An 8,038-nucleotide genomic window follows, 5' to 3' on the forward strand; every position below is an offset into this window, starting at 1 on the left:
GGAGAAATGCAGAGAGTGCCCCACACGAATACAGCCTGTTTGAACTCAGGTCCTCCTGAATCCAGGGCACTCTATACAGTGCGCCACCAATAACTACTACTACATCTCTGAAGAGGGAGAAATGCAGAGAGTGCCCCACGTGAATACAGCCTGTTTGAACTCAGGTCCTCCTGAATCCAGGGCACTCTATACAGTGCACCACCAGTAACTACTACTACATCTCCGAAGAAGGAGAAATGCAGAGAGTGCCCCACACGAATACAGCCTGTTTGAACTCAGGTCCTCCTGAATCCAGGGCACTCTATACAGTGTGCCACCAATAACTACTACTACATCTCCAAAGAAGGAGAAATGCAGAGAGTGCCCCACACGAATACAGCCTGTTTGAACTCAAGTCCTCCTGCATCCAGGGCACTCTATACAGTGCGCCACCAATAACTACTACTACATCTCTGAAGAGGGAGAAATGCAGAGAGTGCCCCACGTGAATACAGCCTGTTTGAACTCAGGTCCTCCTGAATCCAGGGCACTCTATGCAGTGCGCCACCAAGCTGCCCCTGGAGAACATTTTGACTGCTGTCACAAAACATCAACTCATCCAGATAAAGAATTAAGAAATTAAGGCAGATATCCAAGGCAGTATGATGTTAGAGAAATATTGACCTGAGAGCTAGGAATACCTTAGCTCATTACATGTGATCACTGAGTTACAATACTGTTACTAATTCATTGGGCGACCTTAAATAAATCACTTAACTTTTCTGAGTCTTAGTTTTCTTTTGTGTAAAATAAAAGGATTGGAATAGATGATTTCTAAGGTCCCTAACAACTCTAAAAATCTATGCCTATGTCTATAAAATTCTTATTACATAGAATAAACAGTGGGCTGCTCTGACCAAATAATTCTATTTTGGGAATGGTATAGTGGATAGAGCACTGAACTTGGGGTCAAAAGTGTCTTGGCTATGTCACTCACTATCTAGTTCACTTTGGGTATAGTTATGGGTATTAAACAATCTGGGTCTCAGTTGCTTCATCTTTAAAATGGGAATAACACTACTTGCACTTAAAGAGCTATTGTGAAGGCTAAATGAGGCTATTAATAATGTGAATGTACAGAAATATGTGTATAGTGTTGTGTAAGTTTAATGCTAGGTAAACATAGAAGATTCAAATCTGGGGGGAAAATACTTTATTGTTATCTAGTCCAACCCACTCTTTTTTGTTGTTGGTAGTGGTGGTGGGGTTTTTTTTTTTTTTATTGTGTTTTTTGAGATTGAGTTTCCCTATCTTGCCCAGACTGGACATAGTTCATAGGATAATTCCAGTACTGATCAGCATGGAAAGTTTAACCAGCTCCATTTTGCTGATACTGGTGAATTCACTGCTCCTAAGGCAACCTGATTGTGCTTAGATGGGAGGGAGGGGAAATCTCACTTTGTCGATACCTTTGCCTTACACAACTTATTCAAGGGATCCAAAAGCCTCAGCTTCCACCAGCAGCAGGGATCACAGGCCTGCACAACCATACAGGGCCATCCCATTCATTTTATGGATAAGGAAACTGAGGCCCAACAAGTTTAAGAAATTTGCCCAAGATTACTAAGATCATAGGCATGTGAGGCTAGATTTGAATTGAGGCCATCTAACTGCAAAGACAGTATTCCTAAACTTTTTTCAGACATTAACTTAACCTATATGTATGAATGTATGTTATTATTATTTATTTCCTCTTAATCTGTTACTAAGCCTTCTACCAAGAACATACTTAAAGATGAAACAGAAACCTTACTACATTACATTTAAGTGGCATAGTGGGTAGAGTACTGACCCAGGAGTCAGGAAGACTCATCTTCTTGAGTTCAAATTTGGCCTCAGCTACTTACTAGCTGTGTGACCCTGGACAAGTCACTTAACCCTGTTTGCCTCAGTTTCCACACCTGTAAAATGAGCTGGAGAAGGGAATGGCAAACCACTCCAGTATCTTTGCCAAGAAAACCCAAAATGGGGTCACAAAGAGTTGGACACAACTGGAAAACGACTGAGCAGTGGCAAACCTTATTGCTACCTTCCTCCACTTAGTATTAATTACTTTTGCACAACTTAAAATTTAAAATATGCCCAATATCAAAATGTGCTTGTGTGTGCAATTTCAGTTGGAAATCCATTTTATAAAATGTCTTTTCTGTGATATCAAGAAGGCAAACAAAGTAGATTTTTAACAGAAGCCCTGAGTTAGCCCATCAGTATTCAGTATTTGCCTTATTGAACTCAAGATTTGCATCTATCTGTGCTGCCTATCCTTTCTCCCTACTTCTTTTTCATCCCCCAGTGAGATCATAATGCTATGCTTACTCCATCCCTCTTTTGACATGGAGGTAACTGTGAGTCACAAATCTAACAGTATAACTTTACTGCTTTGTGATCCACTGGAAAATCTGCCCTCATCTGAAAGCTGATTTTTAAAAGTTGTTTGAACAAAATGTATATTTTTTTTTTGCAACACATAGTTTTATTTATTTTACTTTTGTCTCTCCTACATTCAGTTCTGCTGAATGTTACTCATATTTTGTTCAATTTATAAAAGACCTTTTCTATAAACCTAGAGATTTTTTCCCTCTCTTCTTACAGCCTAGAACATTTAAGACAAATAGTCCCAACACAATGACCTAAATCATATTTAAATTTGTTGTGTATTTCTAAACTGTGAGCTGCTGTACCCCTCAGTTCATTCTTAGCACAACAGATAAGTTTGACTAGCAATAATTACTTGTAATTGTATTTAATCTTTAGCAGGGGTGGGGAACCTTCAGCCTAGAGGCCACATGTGGCCTTTTAGGTCTTCAAGTGCAGCCGTTTGACTGAATCCAAACTTCTTTTTTTCTGTTCTGTAAAATTTGGATTCAATCAAAGGGTTGAGTTTGAGGACATAGAGGGCCTCACGTGGCCCTGTCCCACCCCTGCTTTAGCTTCATGCAATATCTGGAATAACAGAATATGCTTTGTAAAAGACCATTTCAATCAAGCTTTGTGACTTTTTCCCAGGTTCATGGAGTATTCAGAGTTGAGTACTGTTGCAGTCTTCTGCTGCTCCTCGAAATAGTTCTCTCCAATAAAGGTGAGGGAAAAAACAGACTGAGCTGGAAATCAAGATATCTAGTTTTGGCACATCATTTAATTCTTCTGTGCCTCAGCTTCATTACCTGGCAGGTAGGAATAATAGTCTCTTACAAATTTGTAGGATAATGGATGTGAACCTGCTCTGAATACAACAGAATGCAGCAGATTTCTCAAGCACCTATGATATGAAAAAGACTGTGTTAACTTTATACAGAGATGAATAAGACATACAGCCCAGCCTTAAGGAACTTAGAATCTAGTTATCCAATAAAAATGCTTAAATAAACATTTTTTGTGGTTGTTCAGTCATTTCAGTGGTGTACAACTCTTCACGACCTCATTTGGTCATCAGCAAATGACACTGAAATGATACTATCAGCAAAGATATTGAACTGATTTGCCATCTCCTTCTCCAGCTCATTCTATAGATGAGGAAACTGAAGCAAACAGGGTCAAGTGACTTGCCCAGGGTCACACAGCTAGTAAGTGTCTGATGCCAGATTTGAATTCAGGTTTTCCTGAATCTATCTAATGTGCCACCTAGCTGCCCCTTAAGTAAACATAATATATCATCATCATCATCATCATCATCATCATCATCATCATTTCAGGGCTAGATATAGATGGAGCACTAGACAAGAGTCAAGACAACTGTGTAGTCATTCCAACTCTATCATGTGTCATTTAACTCTGTCACTTAAGTCCTCTGGTCCTGTTTTCTCATCTATTGGACCAGATATGAGGTTATCATGCATGAATTTATATGTATCCACCCCTAGAACTCATAAGGATACTTCAAGGAATGGAAGCATCTTTTTCTCAGCATCTAAAAGGAGGGAAATGCTTTGTCCTCTCTTTCCAGGACCATTTATCAGTTGATTCAATTCTTCTGTCTTTGGCTTCAGTCCTATGTTCTTTTTGCCTATATTATTATAGAAATTGTGTGTATGGTTCTAGTTCCCCTTATCTTGCTCTGTATCAGTTCTGACAAATCTCCTTGTGTTTCTCTGAATCCCTCAGAGTCATCATTTTTATGGGGGCAATAATATTCCATTTTATTCATGTACCAGTTTATCCAGCTATTCCTCAGTCAATGAGTGTTCACTTTGTTCCCGGTTCCCTGCTATCATAAAAAGTGTTACTAAGAATATTTTAGTAAATACAGAGTCTTTCTTTATAGCATGACTTACTTGTTCTTAATGAATGCATACTGGCTTGAAATCATCACTGTCTTTCTTTCTAAGGACTCATAAACTATCCCTTTAATAGCAAGTCTTTAAGCAGCAATTGGGGATTATATCTGTTTGTAACAAGGATTTGGTTTTTCTTTCTTTCTCAAAGTGGGGTGGGGAGTGTGGAGGAGCTGGGAGGGAGAGAAGATATATCAGTTGAAAATAAGGAAATTAAATTTTAAAAAATAAGCAATTTGGAATTTTGCAAACCAGGTTGTTAAAATGTCCATACCCTTTGACTCAGAAATTCCACTGCTAGGCTTAGGTCCCAAGGAGATTATTGATTTAAAGAAGGGCTCCATATACACCAAAATATTTATAACAGTACTTTTAATGGTAGCAAAGAATGGAAAATGAAGTAGATGACCATCAGTTGGGAAAGGGTTAGAGAAATCATGGCACATGAATGTAATGTAATATTACTGTGCTCAGAAACAAGGAATATGATGAATACAGAGAAGTAATCAAAAGATTTACATGAACTGATACAAAATGAAGAAAGCATATCCAAGAATACAGTATGCACAGTGATTAAACAACATAAATAGAAAGAAAAAATGCAAAACAATAAAAAACAACTGCAAATTGCAACCATTGGAAAATACAAAGAGCAAATTTGGCCTCAAGGAAGACATATGAGAAGAAACATTTCTCCATTTCTCTTTAAAAGTGAAGAGTTTGCCAGTGTTGAATTTTCAGATTTTTTTGATGTATTAATCAATTTAAATTTTTTTCTCTTCTTATTTTTTAAAAAATATTTGTTATTTGAAATGGCTTTCTGGCAGAGGACAGAAGAAAGAAAATTTGGATAATGTAAAAACAAAAGATATCAATAAAATTTTGTTTCAAAAAATAATAATAGTTGCTAAGATTTTATCAGGATAGCTAGGTGGCACAGTGGATAGAGCATTGGGCCTAAAATCAGGAAGACTCATTTTCCTGAGTCAAATCTGGCCTCAAACACTTACTAGCTGTGTGACCCTGGACAAGTAAGTCATTTAACCCTGTTTGCCTCAGTTTCCTCATCTGTAAACTGAGCTGAAGAAGGAAATGGCAAACCATTCCAGTACTTTCACCAAGAAAATCCCATATTGGGTCATGAACAGTCAGACATGACTGAAACAATTGAACAACATATATACATTTATATATACACATAGGTATATATTATATATGCATATATTTGGAATAGTAGTGAAGTCAGGAGAGCCAATGTGGCACGAAGGACAGAGGCCTGGCCTCAGAGTCAGGAAGACCTGGATTCAAGTCTTGCCTCTGATAATTACTAAATAAAATGAGATAATAATTGTAAAGCTCTTAGCACAGTGCCTGGCACATAATAAGCACTATATAAATGTTAGCTATTATGATGCAAATATATTTATGTCACTTAAACTTTTTAGGAGCCCAGAAAACTCTCTAAAACTTTATGTTACATAAGGAAAAAAAAAGCAAAAGCTACCACTTAAAATTGAAGAAATAGGTTAGCCCCTATAAGAAATGTAGGTCAACTTCACTGTTTGCTGCTCATGTTGGAAGGAAATGAGATCTCAACCAGACTCAAAGACATTTGATCCCAGTAGTAGTAGTAGAGAGGAGTAGTAATAGTAGTAGCAGAGTAATAGTAGTAGTAGTAGTAGTAGAGTAGAGGAGGAGGAAGAGTAATGATAATATTAGCTAACATTTATATAGTGCTTACCATGTGCCAGGCACTGTGCCAAACACTTTACAATTATTAGCTCATTTGATCCTCACAACAGCCCTTGGAGGTAGGTTCTGTTGTTGTGCCCATTTTTCAGATAAGGAAACTGAGGCAGACAGCGGTTAAAGTGTCTGAGGCCAAATTTGAACTCAGGTCTTCCCAGCTCCAGACCTAGCCCTCCATCCTCTTCCTCACCATTAAGAAAGTGTATATTTGTGTCTGGACATCTCTTGGTTTCTTTGACTCCTGTGAAACTGCTTTCCTGGTTCTTCCACCTGCTTAGCCACTCCTTCCAGTATCTTTGATGGATCTTCATCCATGTCCCGCCCCCTAGCAAAGTCCTAGGTTCTCTTTTCTTCTGCCTCTACATCATCTCCCTTGGTGATGTTAGAAGTTCCCCTGGGTTCAACCTCATCTCTCTCTCTCAGTTTCCTTAGGAGGCTCCTTATACAGACCACGCCTTGTCACCTTGGGTGTCCCACAGGGCTCTCTTCTCTTCTTCCTCCGTTCTGCTTCATTTGGTGATCTCATCAGTCCCATGGATTAAATTACCATCTCTATACTGATGATTTCCAAATTTATCTCTGCTGCCCTCCAATCTCTAAATGTCTTTCAGATATCTTTTACTGAATGACTAGTAGACATCTTGAACTCATTTTTCCCCCTAAATGCTTTCCCTCTCCTAATTTCCATATTACTCTATTACTATATCCTTCCAGTCCCCCAGACTTGCATCCAAGGTATTATCCTCATCTTCCTTATCTAAATGTTTCCAAGGCCTGTCAATTTCACCTTTGCAACATTTCTTGAATTCGCCCTCTTCCTTTGTCTGACACCACCACCACTCTGATGTGGGCCCTCAGCACCTCACACCTAGACTACTACAACATTCCTAATAGGTGTGTCAGCCTCAAATTTCTTGCCACTCCAATCAGTTCTCTATTCAGCCACTAAGGTGATTTTTCTAATTTTCATTTTCAGCCATGTCACCAGTCTCTCCACCCAATAAACTCTAATGGCTCCCTATCACTTCCAGGATCAAATATAAAATCCTCAGTATGGCCTTCAAAGCCTTTCATAACCTAGCCCACTCATACCTTTCCAGGCTTCTTACACATATTTGCAACATATTCTTGAATAATTGACGCTGGCCTCCTTGTCCCTAGAACAAGATGTTCCATCTGTTTGCTCTGGGAATTTTCTCTGGCTGTCCTCCCTGCCTGGAATGCTCTCCCTCCTCAGCTCTGCCTACTGGCTCCCATGGCTTCCTTTATGACCAAATCAAAATCCCTTTTTCTATAGGAAGACCTTCTCCAACCCTTCTTAATCCTGCCTTCCCTCTGTTAGTCATTTTCTATATATCCTGAATATAGTTTGTTCATATTGTTTGCATGTTGTCTCCCCTGTTAGAATGTAAGTTCCTCGGGGGCAAGAACTATCTTTTGCCTCTTTTTGTATCCCCAGCATTTAGCACAGTGCCTGGAACATAGTAGACACAATAAATGTTTATTGACTGACTGATTAACTCTATGCAGATGATTGCCTTCTTTTCATATCCAGCCCTCAATCTGTCAGCTGAACTTCATTTTCCACACTTCCAACTGCCTGCTAGACACCTTCACCTTGGATGTCCCAGAACATCTCAAACTAAACATGTCCAAAATGAAATTTATCGTCTTTCCCCCTAAAACTTCTTGTCTTACTGTAGTAAGCCCTATTTCTACTATACCTCCATTCTCCCAGTCATCCAGAATGGTAATCCTGGATAGATTTTTGATTCTCAGCCCTCCTTGAGTCCCTACTATGAGCCAAGATACTAGTGAACCAGGGGTAACTTGAGTTAACCTCCTTCTCCCCAACCCCACATCACCAGTTGCTGAGTTATTATGTCTACCTCTACACATTTTCCAAGTCCCTTTCCTTCTCTCTCCTCACCCAGCTTCCATCTTGGTTCATGCCTTCATCACACCTGGTCTGAATTCTT

Source organism: Vombatus ursinus, unplaced genomic scaffold (assembly GCF_900497805.2).
Source record: "Vombatus ursinus unplaced genomic scaffold, bare-nosed wombat genome assembly UNPS02014770.1, whole genome shotgun sequence".
NCBI classification, from domain to species: Eukaryota; Metazoa; Chordata; class Mammalia; order Diprotodontia; family Vombatidae; genus Vombatus; species Vombatus ursinus.